The sequence below is a fragment of the Entelurus aequoreus genome, linkage group LG01 (genome assembly GCF_033978785.1).
Source record: "Entelurus aequoreus isolate RoL-2023_Sb linkage group LG01, RoL_Eaeq_v1.1, whole genome shotgun sequence".
NCBI lineage: Eukaryota > Metazoa > Chordata > Actinopteri > Syngnathiformes > Syngnathidae > Entelurus > Entelurus aequoreus.
Genome location: NC_084731.1, coordinates 29721508 through 29740357, shown reverse-complemented (window position 1 = coordinate 29740357; position 18850 = coordinate 29721508).

Genomic DNA, 18850 nt, shown 5'->3' with positions numbered 1-18850 from the left:
TTAGTTAAGTTTATTAAGGATCCCCATTAGTCTACACCGCAGTGGAGACTATTTTTCCTGGGGTCCAGACAAAAAACATCACACAAGCACAAAACAAAAGATTAAAATGCAGTACAACATGATCAAATAATTAAATGTTGTAATACAAAAATAGCAGCAACAAAGAACCAAAAAAAAAAAAAAAAACTTAGAGTTTACATACTAATGTTCATACCAAAGATAAAAAGAGCAATATAAAAATATATATTTATATATATATTTTTTCAAAAATAAAACAAAGAACCAATGGCCTAAAATATACACATTAGTGTACCAAAGACAAACAATAAGTGACGAAAAAGTACCATCCATCCATTTTCTACTGCTTGTCCCACAATCAATAAGATAGTCAATAGTCAATAAAAAAAGTCATGACATTAGGTACAATCTAGAATAATCTCTTTCCGCAATACTTCTCCTCTTAGTCTATTCTTAAAACCCACTATGCTGGTGATTGATACTAGATATTGTGGAAGTCGATTCCAGTAAGTGATTGCCCTATACATTACAGTCTTTTTCAAAACATCAGTTTTGGGTTTAAGACGGGTGAAAGCATCTCTTAGGGCTAGCCTGGTACCATAGTTGTGACTGTCATTAGCTAGCAACAGCTGAGAATACAGATATGAAGGTTTATGGTATGTATAGATTTAAAAAAATAAATAAAATCAAACTACAAGCTAGTCTTTCACCAACCCTCATCCATGACAATTCAGTATGCATGATCTCAACGCCGGTCATAAATGAGCAATGGAGAGTTAGTCTGGCAGCTCGGTTTTGGGCAAGTTGGATTTTATTTAGTTCTTGTTTAGATGCATTAGACCAGATTGCTGGGCAGTAGTCAATATGTGACAATACAAGGGATTGTATAACTTGCTTAGTAGTTGTGTTAGTTAAAAAATAGGCACATCTTCTTATGATTGAAATGCTTCTGCTCATTTGTGTTACTATGTTGTTAATGTGAGTGGCCCAAGATAGTCTTTCATCTATTGTAACTCCCAGCAACCTGGCCTCTTTAACTTGTTCAATATGAACTCTGTTCAAAGAAACATTTAATAGGCGTTCCTTTCTCTGAGCATGTTTTGAGCAAATAACAAGACATTTTGTTTTGGAAATATTAAGTTTTAATCTTATTTTCTGTAACCCATTTAGAAATCTGTATGACCTCGTCTTGTAGTATACTGCTCAGGTCTGTGCAATTATCAGCATAAGCATATATTGTTGTGTCATCTGTGTAAATTGCACAGCAACCATTCTTTAAAATACATGACATATCATTTACAAATATTGAGTATAATAAAGGTCCCAGACAACTTCCCTGGGGAATACCACAATATAATGTTTTAATATTTGAAAGGGTTCCATTGAACATGACACATTGCTGTCTGTTGACTAGGTAGCTTTTCATCCAATTAATCGCTGAGAGTTTAAAACCATAAGCAGACAGTTATTGGTTTGATTGTTGTAAAATGAAAATATGGCTTTGTAGTAACATTTAAAAGGCAATTGTTGTATTTGTGAAAATAGGGGGCAGATATTATAAGTTGTTAACTTTTTCCTGCTCCTTTTCATTCATATTGTCGCAAACTCGCGTGGCTGCGGTAGTTGTGACCCTGAGATGCAGGAAACAGGAGAATGACGTGCAGGTAAGAGTTTTTTTAATAAACTCAAAATAGGGAGAAGCAGTCGTGCATGCAGAGGTCTTAAACATAATCAATCCTCGAGCACTGAGGAACAGGCGAGGCAGGCAAAAATAGCCGCCTGATTGGCAACTGCAACAAGGTGTACCAGGCTGCCAATCAGGGACAGGTGAGGGGAATGAGCACTCAGGGAGACAAGCAGGAAGGGGAACAAAAATAAGAGCGGCAACAGGAAACAAACACCAAACAAGGAACCATCACCAGAAGTGAAGTGACAGATCGTCACATATATTTTACTTTAAAGGCCTACTGAAATAATTTTTTTTTATTTAAACGGGGATAGCAGATCCATTCTATGTGTCATACTTGATCATTTCGCGATATTGCCATATTTTTGCTGAAAGGATTTAGTAAAGAACATCGACGATAAAGTTAGCAACTTTTGGTCGCTGATAAAAAAAACCCTTGCCTGTACCGGAAGTAGCGTGACGTCGCAGGTTGAAGGGCTGCTCACATTTCCCCATTGTTTACACCAGCAGCGAGAGCGATTCGGACCGAGAAAGCGACGATTACCCCATTTATTTGAGCCAGGATGAAAGATTCGTGGATGAGGAACGTGAGAGTTAAGGACTAGAGTGCAGTGCCGGACGTATCTTTTTTCGCTCTGACCATAACTTAGGTAAAAGGGCTCATTAGATTCCACACTTTCTCCTTTTTCTATTGTGGATCACGGATTTGTATTTTAAACCACCTCGGATACTATATCCTCTTGAAAATGAGAGTCGAGAACGCGAAATGGACATTCACTGTGACTTTTATCTCCACGACAATACATCGGTGAAGCACTTTAGCTACGGAGCTAACGTGATAGCATCGTGCTTAAATGCAGATAGAAACTGAAGAAATAAGCCCCTGACTGGAAGGATAGACAGCAGATCAACAATACTACTATCAGGAGACACCGAATCAAACACTGGACCTGTAACTACATGGTTAATGCTGTCGAAGCCTAGCAATGCTGTTGCTAACGACGCCATTGAAGCTAACTTAGCTACGGGACCTCGTCAGAGCTATGATAAAAACATTAGCGCTCCACCTACGCCAGCCCTCATCTGCTCATCAACATCCGTGCTCACCTGCGTTCCAGCGATCGACGGCGCGACGAAGGACTTCACCTGATCATCGATGCGGTCGGCGGCTAGCGTCGGATAGCGCGTCTGCTATCCAAGTCAAAGTCGTCCTGGTTGTGTTGCTGCAACCAGCCAATAATACACCAATCCCACCTACAGCTTTCTTCTTTGCAGTCTCCATTGTTCATTAAACAAATTGCAAAAGATTCACCAACACAGATGTCCAGAATACTGTGGAATTTTGCGATGAAAACAGAGCTCTTTGTATTGGGATACATTGTGTCCGAATACTTCCGTTCCAACCATCGACGTCACGCGCAAACGTCATCATACCTAGACGTTTTCAGCCGGAAGTTTCCCGGGAAATTTAAAATTGCACTTTATAAGTTAACTCGGCCGTATTGGCATGTGTTGCAATGTTAAGATTTCATCATTGATATATAGACTATCAGACTGTGTGGTTGGTAGTAGTGGGTTTCAGTAGGCCTTTAAAGTCATGTTGATTGATTGATTTTTTTAATTTTACTCCATGTTTGATTTTTTATGAATGAAATAAATAAATTAACTGAACTGAACTGAGAGACAGTGAAGAGATTTGATGTGCACATTAAAAGTAACTTTAACATCGATTAAACTGCGGAGCACACTTTTCTGTGAATTTTGTGGTTTCCCGCTGCTGTAACTTTTTCTGCAGCTGCTACATATTTTCGACACTTTTCTGGACAGCTTGTTGGCAGCATTACAATACACCAGCTCCATACACATTTTCATTGCAATACAACTCCGTCAATTTTACAATGAGGAAAACATTAACAAAGTCATTTACACTCCACCAATCATTGCTCACCAAATGATGAGAGTTGGTGAAAGACTAGCTTGTAGTTTGATTCTATTTTTTAAAAACATCTATACATACCACAAACCTAATTATCTGAATTCTCAGCTGATGCTTGCTAGTGACAGTCAAAACTATGGAACCAGGCGAGCCCTGAGAGATGCTCTCACCCACCTTAAAACAGATGTTTTGAAAAAGACTGTTGTGTATAGGGCAGTCACTTACTGGAATCAACTTCTACAATATTTGGTATCAATCACCAGCAGAGTGGGTTTTAAGAATAGACTGAGAGTGTCAATACGTGGACCTTGGAGTTTGTTTTCCCGGAATGCAAAGGAAAGTTGGTGCGGACAAGGCGTGAATGTAAGTACATGATTTATTAAAACACTAACAAACTACAAAAAAAGGAAGCAAACAAAAGGTGCGCACAATTGCGGAGGACAAACTTGACTAATGAAACCAAAAGACTAGCACAAAGGCAATTAACTATGAACACGAAACAAAAACACTTACTGTGGCATGGCATGAAGCAAGAACTATGATAAACAGGAATATCATGGGTAGCAGTAGCATGGATGGATAGATAAGGATAATGTAATCACGAACAGAAACAGACAGGCTTAAATAGCAGTGACATGATCAGTGAAAACAGGTGCGTGACTCAAAACGTGAAAAAGGTGCGTGACATGACAGGTGAAAACTAATGGGTTGCTATGGTGACAAAACAAACAAGAGTGCACAAAGAGTCCAAAAACAAAACCGAACATGACTTAAACAAAACATGATCAACAGACATGACAGAGAGAAGTCTATTATTCTAGACAATCTAGATTATTCTAGATTGTACCTAATGTCATGACTGGTTCATTTATCTTCTTTTGACTTATTTTTTGCTTAAATTAATTCTTATTTCTGGTTATCGTTTTTATATTGATATTATCTTGATTTTGTATGTACTTTATGACATATTTTATTCATTATGGTACTTTTTCGTCACTTAGAATATTGTTGGTCTTTGGTACACCTACACTATATTGCCAAAAGTATTTGGCCACCCATCCAAATGATGAGTATCAGGTGCCCTAATCACTTGGCCCGGTGTATAAAATCAAGCACTTAGGCATGGACACTGTTCTTACAAACATTTGTGAAAGAATGGGCCGCTCTCAGGAGCTCACTGATTTCCAGCGTGGAACTGTCATAGGATAGCATCTGTGCAACAAATCCAGTCGTGAAGTTTCCTCACTCCTAAATATTCCAAAGTCAACTTTATTATAAGAAAAGTGAAGAGTTTGGGAACAACAGCAAGTCAGCCACCAAGTGGTAAGCCGCGTAAACTGAGAGAGAGGAGTTAGCGGATGCTAAAGCGCATAGTGCAAACACTTTCTGCACAGTCAGTTTCTACGGAGCTCCAAATTTCATGTGACCTTCCAATTAGCCCACGTACAGTACGCAGAGAGCTTCATGGAATGGGTTTCCATGGCCGTGCAGCAGCATCTAAGCCATACATCACAAAGTCCAATGCAAAGCGTCGGATGCATTGGTGTAAAGCACGTCGCCACTGGACTCTAGAGCAGTGGAGACGCGTTCTCTGGACTGATGAATCAGGCTTTACCATCTGGCAATCTGATGGACGAGTCTGGGTTTGAAAGTTCCCTGGAGAACGGTACATTTCGGGCTGCATTGTGCCGAGTGTGAAATTTGGTGGAAGAGGAATTATGGTGTGGGGTCTGTTTTTCAGGAGTTGGGCTTGGCCCCTTAGTTCCAGTGAAAGGAATTTTGAATGCTCCAGGAAACCAAAACATTTAGGACAATTCCATGGGATGGCACTTCAAGTTCATATGGTGGTTAAATACTTTTGGCAATATAGTGTATGTGTATATTGCATATTGTATTGGTTCTTTGTTTTATTTTTGCAAAAAATATATATCTATTTTTATGTTGCTCTTTTTTTTATCTTTGGTATGAACATTATTATGTAAACTCCAAGTTACAGTTTTTTTTTGTTTTTTGTTGTTGCTATTTTTGTATTACAAAATGTTGTTATTGATCATGTTGTACTGCATTGTAATCTTTTGTTTTGTGATTGTGTGATGTTTTTTTGCCTGGACCCCAGGAAGAATAGTCTCCACTGCCATGTAGACTAATGGGGATCCTTAATAAACTGAACTAAACCAAATGGAGCGATACTGATTCCCCAATGAACAAATGACTTGTATTCTTCAAATTTGACACAAACACATAGTTTCCAGCAGTGGAATGAGATTAAACAATCTCTAGGAGCAGAACCAGTTTCTGCACCGGGCTTTCCATTGTAAAAACCTTTCTGTTACATTGTCCTGTCTTCTTTTCTGCAAGGCGATTTTTTACTTGTTCTTACGACCCTCATCCTAATCTCCATTCATTGCGGTGCAAATCATCAGTTCTCTCCATGACAACATCTCCGACCTTCAAGTTCCTCCTTGGAGTGTGCCACTTATGCCTTGGACAGATACTCTGTTTCCCATTGTAACCAAACTGTTGCATGAATATGATTTTGGATGACTTTACCTGAAGATGGCAGGGCTGCCTTTGACTTCATTGGAAGCAAGTGGTTTTGTTTACGATGGCCATTGCCTCATGAGAGAATGTCCTTACTGATGAGTCCGTCTATTCTGCTTGATGAAAGAGAAGCTGTTGCACCCAGAATGTTTTGGACTGCTCTGATCTGCCTTTCCCAGACCCCTCCTGAATGGTTTGAATGAGTATGCATTTTCAAATCACACTGTGCATTTCATTTTGTGATTCAACAAAGTGAATTCCTTGATCGCATCTTATCTCACTGACTGCACCTATTATGGCTATGAAACAGCGGAGCGCATTGATAAAGGTGTCTGTAGTCATGTTTTCTATAATTGCTATGTGCACTGCTCTGCAGCAAAGGCATGTAAAGAGAAGTCCATAACGCGTGTGCACTTTGCCACCTCGTCTGGATAGAAAGGGACCGGAACTATCCATTCCACAAAATGTCAATGGTGGCGACGGATGTGTTGGGAGATCAGACATGTTTTGTTTTTTGGTTCCTCTACTGAGTTTGCGACACTTTACACATTGGTGCACAAAGTTTGTTATTCAAAATCCATTAGCATGGTATCCAAAATTCAAGAGCTCACACTTCACACTCACATTCACACACTAGGGTCAATTTAGTGTTGCCAATCAACCTATCCCCAGGTGCATGTTTTTGGAGGTGGGAGAAAGTCGGAGTACCCGAAGGGAACCTACACAGTCACGGGGAGAAACTCCACACAGAAAGATCCTGAGTGCAGGATCAAACCCAGGACCTTCGTATTGTGAGGCAGACACACTAACCCCTGTCCCACCGTGCTGCCTATATATATATATATATATATATATATATATATATATATATATATATATATATATATATATATATATATATATATATATATATATATATATATATATACATATATATACATAGAGAGAGATAAATAAATACATATATATATATATATATATATATATATATATATATATATATATATATATATATATATATATATATATATATATATATATATATATATATATATATATATATATAGATCAGACAGACAGACATATAGCAAACTGAGCAATATATAGACATTTCAAAATACACACACACACACACACACGCACACACACACAAATACAATCATCAACTACAGGGGCGTTGACTTAGTGATTGGTGACTCTTTTTGGAGTCAGATTTTAGGTCGAACCATTTCTTTTTAACGTCCTCAACTGTGCGGACCTCGCCGCTTGGCACCATGTTTACTGCATCGGTTATAGTGCCCCAGATCTTAGCTTTATATGTGCCCTTAAACCCCGAGTTTGCACTGCTGGGGATCACTACTTTGTTTTTCTCCACTTCCTGCAGTAGAACCTTCATTTCTGAACTCGACCAGTTTTTCTTCCGCTTTGGGGCTACCGAGAGCTGTCCCCCCTTTCTTAAACTTACGTTTTGACATCATGCATTTCCCCCACGGGATAATACGAATTTCTCTTCTGTAATATGTTTGTCTTTTCTACGTGTGTTTGATGTTTGGCTTTTCCGCCGGAATTGTGCCCTTATATGGGGAATTAAGGGCGTTTACCTATGCAAATTACGGAATTAAGCGTGTTACATATGCATATTGGGGAAACAAGGGCATGTTTATATGCAAATTATGATAGACACGCACTCACTAACCATTTGGCATTCAGCAACTTAAGAACAGCAGGTGGGAACAATTTGGCCGTTTAAGAACACGTCATGAATTTGAATGGACTCCTCTTAGGAAATCACTAAGAAGAAAGATAAGAGGAAAAGTTAGGAACTTATTGCTGAATGGGGCCCATTGATTGTCAGTCCTTCCCTTGGTGTTGCACCTTATTGTGGAAATGAGCAATTATTAGTTGTGTGACATAGTGACCTTTTGGAATCATAACTGCATGTTTCAATGTGGAGGAGACTGATACAAATTTTAGCCTTCCTCCCACCTTGAGAAGTTCATCACTATCAAGAAAAGCGTCCATTTGCAAGAGACTGCCTTTGTGGGGAAGTGCCTTTCCATGTTTGAGCATCTTTATCTCCTCTGCATTGTACTTGCTTGTACGTCCTTAAGAATAACACGTTGTGCGTCTTGTCTTTCTCATGTGCTAATGTGTCCTGCTGTTTTATCTGTCTTGGCCCAGCGAATGAGTCGAGCTACAGCTAGAGTGCTGATGTGTATGTCTGGTCTTGTCATCCTCGTCCGGACAGAAGGGTAACACGGCAGTACGGCTGGATCAAAAGAGACCTCGCAGACGCTTTACTGAACCAAAAGTTGCTTTATTACAAGCGAGTGTCATTATACAGGACTGCAGTTACTGGAGGAGGTCAGGTCAAGAAAAAGTGTCCCTCCTAACTTGGAGAAGCCAAACCATCAGTTGTTATATTCCTCCTTTCTGTCTCTGGGTGTGTGCTAATTTAGGAAAGCACACCCTGACCATAAAAGGAGATGTTTGTGTGTAAGTGTCTGGAAAACAACTGCATTAAGTCATAACTTAAATGTTGGCGTTGAGAAAGACATGTAGTCTCTTAAGGATAGGGCTATCACTTTTGCATTACGAAGTCCCAATTAAGGCCTCTTTCCTACGAGAAGTGATCCAGTCCACCTGCAAATGTCAAACTAAGGGGCCTTATCTTATTATGTGCTCAAACTGTATTACTACTATTTACTTAAACTAGGTGGTTCTAATTCTCCAAGGTGAATATAAACCTTTACTATAAGCAAAACATAATATGAGTTAATTAATTCACTGTAGTGCCTTTGTACCAGGAGGAAAACTTTGCGAGATTGTCTGATAGACCTTTGTGTTCTGTTTTGAGTGTATTCACCGCCTTTTAACTTCTGGTACAGTGCTGTCTGCAGTTGGAGGTATTTCTTTAAACCATAAAAACGATGGCCCTTTAAACCAATCAGATGTGATGAGCTCACTTGCACTTGATCCTCTCGAGGCGATGTCTGTAGAATTTAGTTTCGAAAGGGACGTATCTCCATTTGTGTGTATCTCAGCTGCATTCGGGCGGTAGGCGGGGTACACCCTGGACAAGTCGCCACCTCATCACAGAGGAAAATGATCAAACTAATTTGATTTTGATACGATTTTTTTATCTTGATAGATTGAAAATTAACACCAATGAGTTAACTGATGAACATTATCACATAATTAATTCAGAAAATATAAATAACGACAAATAAAGATAGAATACTATTAACGGCAACATGTGAGTGTAAGAAAAACCCCAACAACATTATGATTTGTACAATTTCAGAATGTTTTTGTTCTATTTTTAAACAGAGAAAACAATCTGAAGTTTTTTTTATTTTTAAGTTATAATGCCGTGCTTTTTCCAGACCGGCACCCTTGGGAGTAGATTTTTCTCCATGTGGCCCCCGATCTAAAATGAGTTTGACAACCCTGGCTTAGAAGAAGTAGTTTTTAACTAGTAAAACAAATAGAGTTTATAAAGCTAACATTAGTAGGACTAATAATAATCAAAGAAGAAAACATTTAGCCTTAAGGACAATAATCTCACATCTAAAATTGTTATTACATGACATGGCCTAAGGGTTTTCAGTAATAATCTAAATTACTATCATTTAGAAGATATTAGGAGTCATTAACAAAGATGAGTTGCACTGGCCAGGTCCTGCAGATGTTTTTCATGAAGGTAACATTCACAATGACTCATGCACTTAATGACTGTAATTACAGAGCGCTGCGCCCATGAATTACAGGTATGCGAAATCAAAAATTGCAGGCGAGGAGAGTGGTCAAAGAGCAGCGGAGGCTCCTGCTGAAAGCTCCTAGAGCCAACCAAGCATTTAAAATCTGCATGGGACCAAGTTCACTCGAGATGCCCTTGAAAGTTAGGAACAAAACAATCAACATACTTCGGGATCTTCGCGCTAAAAGGGTCGTCCTTGCTGTCAGTCGTTGATTAGCCATCCAGAGAGATGAGGACACAGCTGCTTCGCTGCCTCCGTGGGAGGTCAGTGGGCCTTGATGGATGTCTCTCTTGTAGAGAGAGCCAGCTACTGCTATCTATTCATGCTGTCTTCCTGTCTACCTAAAAATTGGAGAAGGACCTCACTGCACAGCAGGACCCCATCACTTGTGCATTCCACCTGAAATCCCTAAACACCTTTTAAGCAAAACATGCACTAAAATCATGTACATGGTGTTGCGTCAGACCAGTCTTCCTCTCAGGGAATAAAAGTCACTGGTCAATCCCAAATTCTTTCGGATGACATATATGTTGAGTAAGAAGGACCATCAAGACAGAACAGGAATATTACCAAGTTTTACTAAAGCTTTAGGGGACCAGCCTTACAATGCGTTAATAGCGGCATCTAGAAGCGGTCTAAAAATCAAACGGAAAGAGTCAGTTTATTTAGTATGAAAAAAGCCCCTACCGGCAAAGAAAGAAATACAGCCTTATTGATCTAAACTGATAAGGTAAAAAGGGAGTACATTATGCTCTCAGTACACATTCCAGTGCCTTCAAGGTAAGGCACAGAGTTTACTAGCGGACATGAGATACAAGCACAAAGTGTACACGTGGGAAAATATTAGCTGCTTTAAACATGACTATTGATAAAGAAAGAACTCTTAAAAATATCTCATTCTCACAATCCCCCTTCAGATCTTCCCCAGAAGATCTCTCCTACCAGAGCAACACTTCTAAAGCCCGCCCTACATTAAAGTAGGTGCTGTTTTGGTTTTCGAGCAAGCTAGCAATAGACTATTGATAAAGAAATAACTCTTAAAAATATCTCATTCTCACAATGATGTGTGGAAGAAAATGTACCTCTATTTAGGAGTGCCCCACCTTTAAGGGTGTTATGAGATAAGCGCTGTCTCTCGGTAAAATGGTATGCTTTAAGTTGCAAGCAACATTTTGCTTAGTTGGCTTAGCAAATGTCACAGTGAACCCTGTAAGATACGCCCTGAACATCTGGTCTTAGTTGATGGCATTAGCTTATAGCTAAGGATGGACATTTTCCAACCATGGGAAAGAAGAAAGTGAGTGTGAAGGACAGTGCTGTGCAAGTGGATATTAATTGAATTGAATAACAATATCATCAAAAATATGAGTCTGGGTTAGTTTTTGCCTAAACCGCGCATCAAATATAGCGGCTTCATCACACCGCAGAATTAAAAAAATAAATAAATATATATTTATTTCATATTATATTTGACATTTTTTTGGTTCCAAATTACCGTATTTTCCGGACCATAGGGCGCACGGATTATAAGGCGCACTGCTGATGAATGGTCTATTTTTTATCTTTTTTTCATATATAAGGGTGCATTAATGGAGTCATATAATTTTTATTTTTTTCTAAATTGAAAACACTTCCTTGTGGTCAACATACAGTTAATGGTGGTTATTTGATCAAAAGGTTGCATAGATTGTTTTACATATCATCTTCAAGCGGCTTTCTAACAGTCGATTCAGAATGCGCCGTTTTGTGGGCGGTCTTATTTACCTGGCTCACCTTCGGTAGCAACTTCTTCTCGTCATCTTTGTTGTAGCGGTGTAGCGTGCAAGGACGGGAGTGGAAGAAGTGTCAAAAGATGGAGCTAACTGTTTTAATGACATCCAGACTTTACTTCAATCAATAAGTTCCTTGGGTGAATAATGTAAACTCACTACACCGGTATGTTTTAACGCTTTCATGGCGAGTTTACTGACAGATATAAGTTAGAACTTTCCACTAATTTATATTACAAATGGCAACAGCGGAGGATGAATAACATAACAAGAAGATAGAGAAATAGAAGAGGCTTATCGACTAAGGTGTCGGCATGCACTACAAAGGCGGACGTGGGGCAATTTTTCAGGATTTATGCAGATCCCAAATACAGATCAGCAGGTACCAGAAGGTAAGACAAATTCCATCCATCCATTTTCTACTGCTTATTCCCTTCTGGGTCGCGCGGGGCGCTGGAGCCAATCTCAGCTACAATCGGGCGGAAGGCGGGGTACACCCTGGACAAGTCGCCACCTCATCGCAGGGCCAACACAGATAGACAGACAACATTCACACTCACATTCACACACTAGGGCCAATTTAGTGTTGCCAATCAACATATCCCCAGGTGCATGTCTTTGGAGGTGGGAGGAAGCCGGAGTACCCGGAGGGAACCCACGCAGTCACGGGGAGAACATGCAAACTCCACACAGAAAGATCCCGAGCCCGGGATTGAACTCACGACTACTCAGGACCTTCGTATTGTGAGGCAGACGCACTAACCCCTCTTCCACCGTGCTGCCGGTAAGACAAGTTGATTTTGCATAATATTGCGAAACAAAATGGCAGATAATATCTCTTACCTTATACACACACACCATAATAATACTTGGTGCGGATTCATAGCTTACCAAAGTCGTACTAAAACATTTTAATAGATTTTTGAGCGCCTTGTGTAATGTTCTATATAAAATGTTGGTGTTGTTTACTTCAGTCATATTGCCATCATAGTGTAGCCTACACTTATAATGGATTATAATGGATTAGATTTATATAGCGCTTTTCTAGACACTCAAAGCGCTTCACAGAGAAGTGAGAACCCATCATTCATTCACACCTGGTGGTGGTAAGCTACTTTCGTAGCCACAGCTGCCCTGGGGTAGACTGACGGAAGCGTGGCTGCCAATTTGCGCCTACGGCCCCTCCGACCACCACCTATCATTCATCATTCATTCACCGGTGTGAGCGGCACCGGGGGCAAGGGATATGTGTCCTGCCCAAGGACACAACGGCAGCGATTTTTGGATGGTAAGAGGCGGGGAGCGAACCTGCAACCCTCAGGTTTCTGGCACGGTCGCTCTACCCACTATACCATGTTTGACTGCACACTTATCATTACACCATGTAACAAATAAAATAGCTTCGAGGTGGGTAAGCTTAACCAAACTTATTCCTTACATTAGGCGCACCGGTTTATAAGGCGCACTGTCGAGTTTTGAGGAAAACAAATGATTTTAAGTGCGCCTTATGGTCCAAAAAATACGGTAAGCATTTTCAAGCACAAAAATGGCTAAACAAACTATAAATAACAGTACAGTAGTAGTATTGGCCACTAGAGGAGACCAAACCAATCTGAAGGTTGTAAAGAGGCTTTTTTTACGCTCTACTTATAAAAATACTTTTTTTATAATGAAAGATTCCTACTTTGCAGAAATTCATTTATTGCGGTCATGTCCGTAAACAATTAACAGCGATAAACGGGGTACAACTGTACATTCTATTGTATTGTTTTTCAAACAAAATTTCTGATCTTGGAAAATTGGTTTCATTTTTTAAAAGGCATGTTACATTTAATATTGCGCTGTAATCGTTGATTTGCAGTGTTTAAAGTTAATCAAGCTTGTATATTGAGGTACTACTGTATGTATATGTGTGCATTGCTTACAGTGAGATATTGTTTGCGCACTTATTAATATACAGGATGCTGTTATGTTTCCATGTCCGAATGAGTCTTCCTAAATGAGGAAGCAAAGGACACATTTTTTTGACTTATTTAGTCATAATTGTGGCAGATGCAACGTGCAACTGATGATTTTTTCATAGCTTTTACAACTGTTTAGTGGGGCTCTGCGCTCCATGAAACTTGACAATTTCTGCGATGATGAATGCATGCGAGCCCATCCGCTGGGAATCCCGAATGAGCTTGATATCGAAAATCATCTGGAAGTAGGCCCGGCACGATATTGGAAATCTTTATTTTAATTGCCTGCATGAATTGAATGTGCCGTACTGATAAATCCAGCCTAGCGCCGAGGGTATAGTATAAATGAAGCATCGCCGAATCGTTTGTGTGTTTACTACATGTGTTTGTTCGCCTGGAAGTCACATTTCATACTTGGCTTGTGTTGTTCTTGATTGCCTATTCACTCGAGCAAAACGTCTCTTCACATAAGTGACAAGACTGTGAGCCCAGATATTACAACATATCAACTCGACATTTGTCTGCTACAGGAAGGAACTGGAGGCAGCAAATCAGTATAGAAAAGCACTTTTATTCCTCATAAAGCTCTGCCGTGATGTACTTATATCTACTTGAGGGATAACAGTATTTTTCTCCACTGCTGCCAATACTTGATGTTTTTCAAGATGTAGCCTTAATATTCACTGTTTGGTGTGTGAACCGTACATCTATGCAACAAACAGTCAAAGCGTTACTCATGACCAATTTCTGCGCTAGAAACATAGATTAATGGCATACTTACAGAAGGTCAATCTCACCGTGTGAGGGCCGGGATCTGTGCTCGACCTTTGGCATGATTGCAATAGGTGGGCCAGGGTAATGTCGACTTCAATGCAGGCTCCTAATAATATCTGTCACATTTTATAACGTCAATAAAACACAAAGGACCTGATCTACTAAAGGTTTGCGTGTATTGAAACATGTGCAAACTTGATAGCACACACAAAGCTGATCTACCAAACTTGTGTGCAGAGGATTGGGTCTCTAAAATGTATTCTGTCTTCATGCATATGCAGAATATATACTGATTATTAGAACAACCAACAATACTAGGAGGGGGATGCAAATATGATCATTTAGCACTCGTGATGTAATTCATCAAGACTGAAACTGTTTTGCAATTATATTTAGCACGTTTGAAAATGCGTGCAAACTGGCACAGTTACGCACAAACGGCTGTGAGAAAGTTAAAGTTAAAGTACCAATGATTGTCACACACACACACACTAGGTGTGGTGAAATTTGTCCTCTGCATTTGACCCATCCCCTTGTTCACCCCCTGGGAGGTGAGGGGAGCAGTGGGCAGCAGCGGTGCCGCGCCCGGTAATCATTTTTGGTGATTTAACCTCCAATTCCAACCCTTGATGCTGAGTGCCAAGCAGGGAGGTAACGGGTCCCATTTTTATAGTCTTTGGTATGACTCGGCCGGGGTTTGAACTCACAACCTACTGATCTCAGGGCGGACACTCTAACCACTAGGCCACTGAGTATGAGGCGATCGAGTGCATCAGAAATTTTTATTAATGGGCTTATCATCTATTCAGCAAATATATTTATATTTATATTTATATTTATATTTATATTTATATTTATATCAGACTAAATTGAGGGCGTAAGCATTATTTTACTTGTAGGGCCCCGCCCCTTCCATAACCCATTTTTTGTAAACTGTATGTGAAACAGTTTCCATACTTTTTTTAATCAGACTTGGAATTAGTTTTGTACTAAATTGAATCAAGGGAAAGACGTTGCTCAAAAAATAATTTTTTAGTCCAAAATCATTAAGGCATACATTTTGTCACGACCCGGGCGCATGCCAATGTGCACTCATCAATGAGCCCCACGGAGCGCACCTGGAGACATGCCCATGGCCGCTCACCCTCTGCACATGTCACTCCGGCGGCAGCAAGCAGCTGCAATCAATCAGCACTCAGCGCACATGTCGTTGATGATCTTCCTGGGCTTCTTAAGCCAGTGCAGACCTGCGTTCCGGGCCAGAACGTAATCATCTGTTCGAGTACCGTAAGCTATCATCCTGCTCTAGTTAACCTTGCTTTGCTATCTGTGTTTTCTTCCTCATCATATTGATTGTCTCGTGTCCTCCTTGTCGCTCCAACTGCAGACCTCCGTTCCCGCGTTGACGAGATGTGTGTCTCGTATTTCCTTGTTCCCTTGGCTTCCCCGACTAACTTTTGGATCTCCACCTCTCGCTTGGACACGGACCTTCGACGCCTCTCTATCGCCTGCTCACGGATCTCCGAGCTTGTCTTGTTCCCCCCCTGGACTTCCTTGCCTCTCGCTCAACACTCCTGGTAACACTCATTAATTCCTAAACATAGTCTCACACCATACACTCTTGGATTTTTGTCACACTCCATTCCCTTGTTCATTAATAATATTGTTTCGTTATTATATATATATATATATATATATATATATATATATATATATATATATATATATATATATATATATATATATATATATATATATATATATATATATAAAATAAAGCATAGAGCTATACTACGCCCTTGTTGTCTGTGCCGTCTACTCCCTCTGTACACAACACATTTCTAACCCGTCATAAATTAACTCCAATCCGGATTCAAACCCAAGATTTCTTTTTTACAAAACAAGGACTGATTGTGTGCGCCACAGGAGCCACTCTAACTGTGCGTAGAAATTTCAGCAGGAAGGGGCTAGGATTACGTTTGCAATAAATATTTATATATTTATTCATTTAATTTAATTAACTGAAATAATATTTTGCATGTGCTTCTTGACGCAGGACGCCCACGGATGACAGGGCCCTTGGCTGCTGGATGACTTAAAGGGGAGCTGCACATTTTTGGGAATTTTGCCTATCGTTTACAATGGATGTTATTATATATTTTTTGTTGCATATTTCAAATATTAAATAAATGCAATCACAAGTCTGCTTACAATGGAGCGTATGGGAGCCGCTCTATTCCGCCTATAAAGCCCAAAAAAAACCCATCCAAACACCTCCATTAGGGTTTTATACACATGATGTAAGCATATATGTATTGTAGCAACGGGCACATTTATAATAATATTTAATATTTACGTATTTTGCTCATTTTAAACATATGCAGCGCATTCATCTAAAAAACGCATCACAACGTTCGCTTTTTGTGTCTTCATCACATACTATTACTCACTGCAGACTTTATAAGAGCCAACAAACATGATAAAACATCACTTACTGTATAAGGTCTGCTGTCATTAGGATGCCGACTGCTAAGATGTTCATATATTCCCATTTAGGTGAAGATTGACTCATAATCTTTACAAAGAAAAGGGGTTGGGGGGACCAAGTGTCTTTTCGCATCGTCTTTGCCAGTTTCGGGTCCTAAATGGCTGTCAAAGTGTACCAACTTGTCAGAATACCTACTCAGACTTCTTCTGTCCAGGTGAGATGCATGATTTATGATCTCGAATAAACTTACAGGGAGCAAGGAAGCGAGGAAGCAGCAGATCACTCGATGATGTAAATAAATGTAGGGACACACGGGAGGTGATCACGGCGCCGCTATAAATAGTTTGTATTTGTTAGCGCTTATAATAACAATATCATTAATACTTGGTTAATATTCAAATCACAACATGTAAATGGAGTATTGTTAGCAGTTTTTGAATGGTTATTTATTGGATTTTATGGGCAAAATAGAGGACCTCCCATTGGCTCCGCTGTAGGCGGACTTTTATTTACAAGTCAAAATGCATTAAAAAAAAAATCCATCCGTTGTCATGTCTTTCATAATGATTGTGAATGATAGGCAAAATTCAAAATAAGTGCAGTTCCCCATGAGGGGGCTGGGTAAAAGAAATTAAATTGATTCGTTTTGATGTCTGTTACCTTTTATTTTCCAGGGGATGGAGGAAGAAGGGAGTTTTCATAGGGTAGACGTGTTAATATACACTACCGTTCAAAAGTTTGGGGTCACATTGAAATGTCCTTATTTTTGAAGGAAAAGCACTGTACTTTTCAATGAAGATAACTTTAAACTAGTCTTAACTTTAAAGAAATGCACTCTATACATTGCTAATGTGGTAAATGACTATTCTAGCTGCAAATGTCTGGTTTTTGGTGCAATATCTACATAGGTGTAAAGAGGCCCATTTCCAGCAACTATCACTCCAGTGTTCTAATGGTACAATGTGTTTGCTCATTGGCTCAGAAGGCTAATTGATGATTAGAAAACCCTTGTGCAATCCTGTTCACACATCTGAAAACAGTTTAGCTCGTTACAGAAGCTACAAAACTGACCTTCCTTTGAGCAGATTGAGTTTCTGGAGCATCACATTTGTGGGGTCAATTAAACGCTCAAAATGGCCAGAAAAAGAGAACTTTCATCTGAAACTTGACAGTCTATTCTTGTTCTTAGAAATGAAGGCTATTCCACAAAATTGTTTGGGTGACCCCAAACTTTTGAACGGTAGTGTATCTCCTATATGACAACATTTCTTGTAAAATTATAGCATTCTTGCATGTATTTCTCTATCATTCCAGTCCCACCATCACTACGCGGGCGCCTCCCAGAGCACACTTTTAGGTTGTGATGTTTGGATCACACTTCTACAGCATATCACCCATAATGAGCTCCCGGTCTAGATGATGTACCAGCTGACCCAAGCTGTGACCTGACAGCTGTAGGCTAACCTGGTTGAGCCTTGAAAATTATCTCTCTATGACTGTTTGTTGGTTCCCCAATGGACTGGACTCTCACATTATCTATAAATTGGACAATTCAATAATATATATATACCCGCTCAAAAGCCATTGCCGCTGATCACCCTGGAAGGGGGGTCTCTACATCTGTGATCCCCTCTATAGGTTTCTTCTTTTTCCCGAGCTGGGGTCTTTTAAGTTTTTTTTTGCCCAGGTGTGGATTTAGATCAAAGCATGTTGTGAGTTTGTGAAGCCCTTTAAGACACTTTTGTTTAAGGACTATATACAGTATATGAGGTGGCGACTTGTCCAGGGTGTACCCCGCCTTCCGCTCGATTGTAGCTGAGATAGGCTCCAGCGCCCCCCGCGACCCCAAAAGGAATAAGCGGTAGAAAATGGATGGATGGATGGATATATAAAACTCAAAACCAGTGAAGTTGGC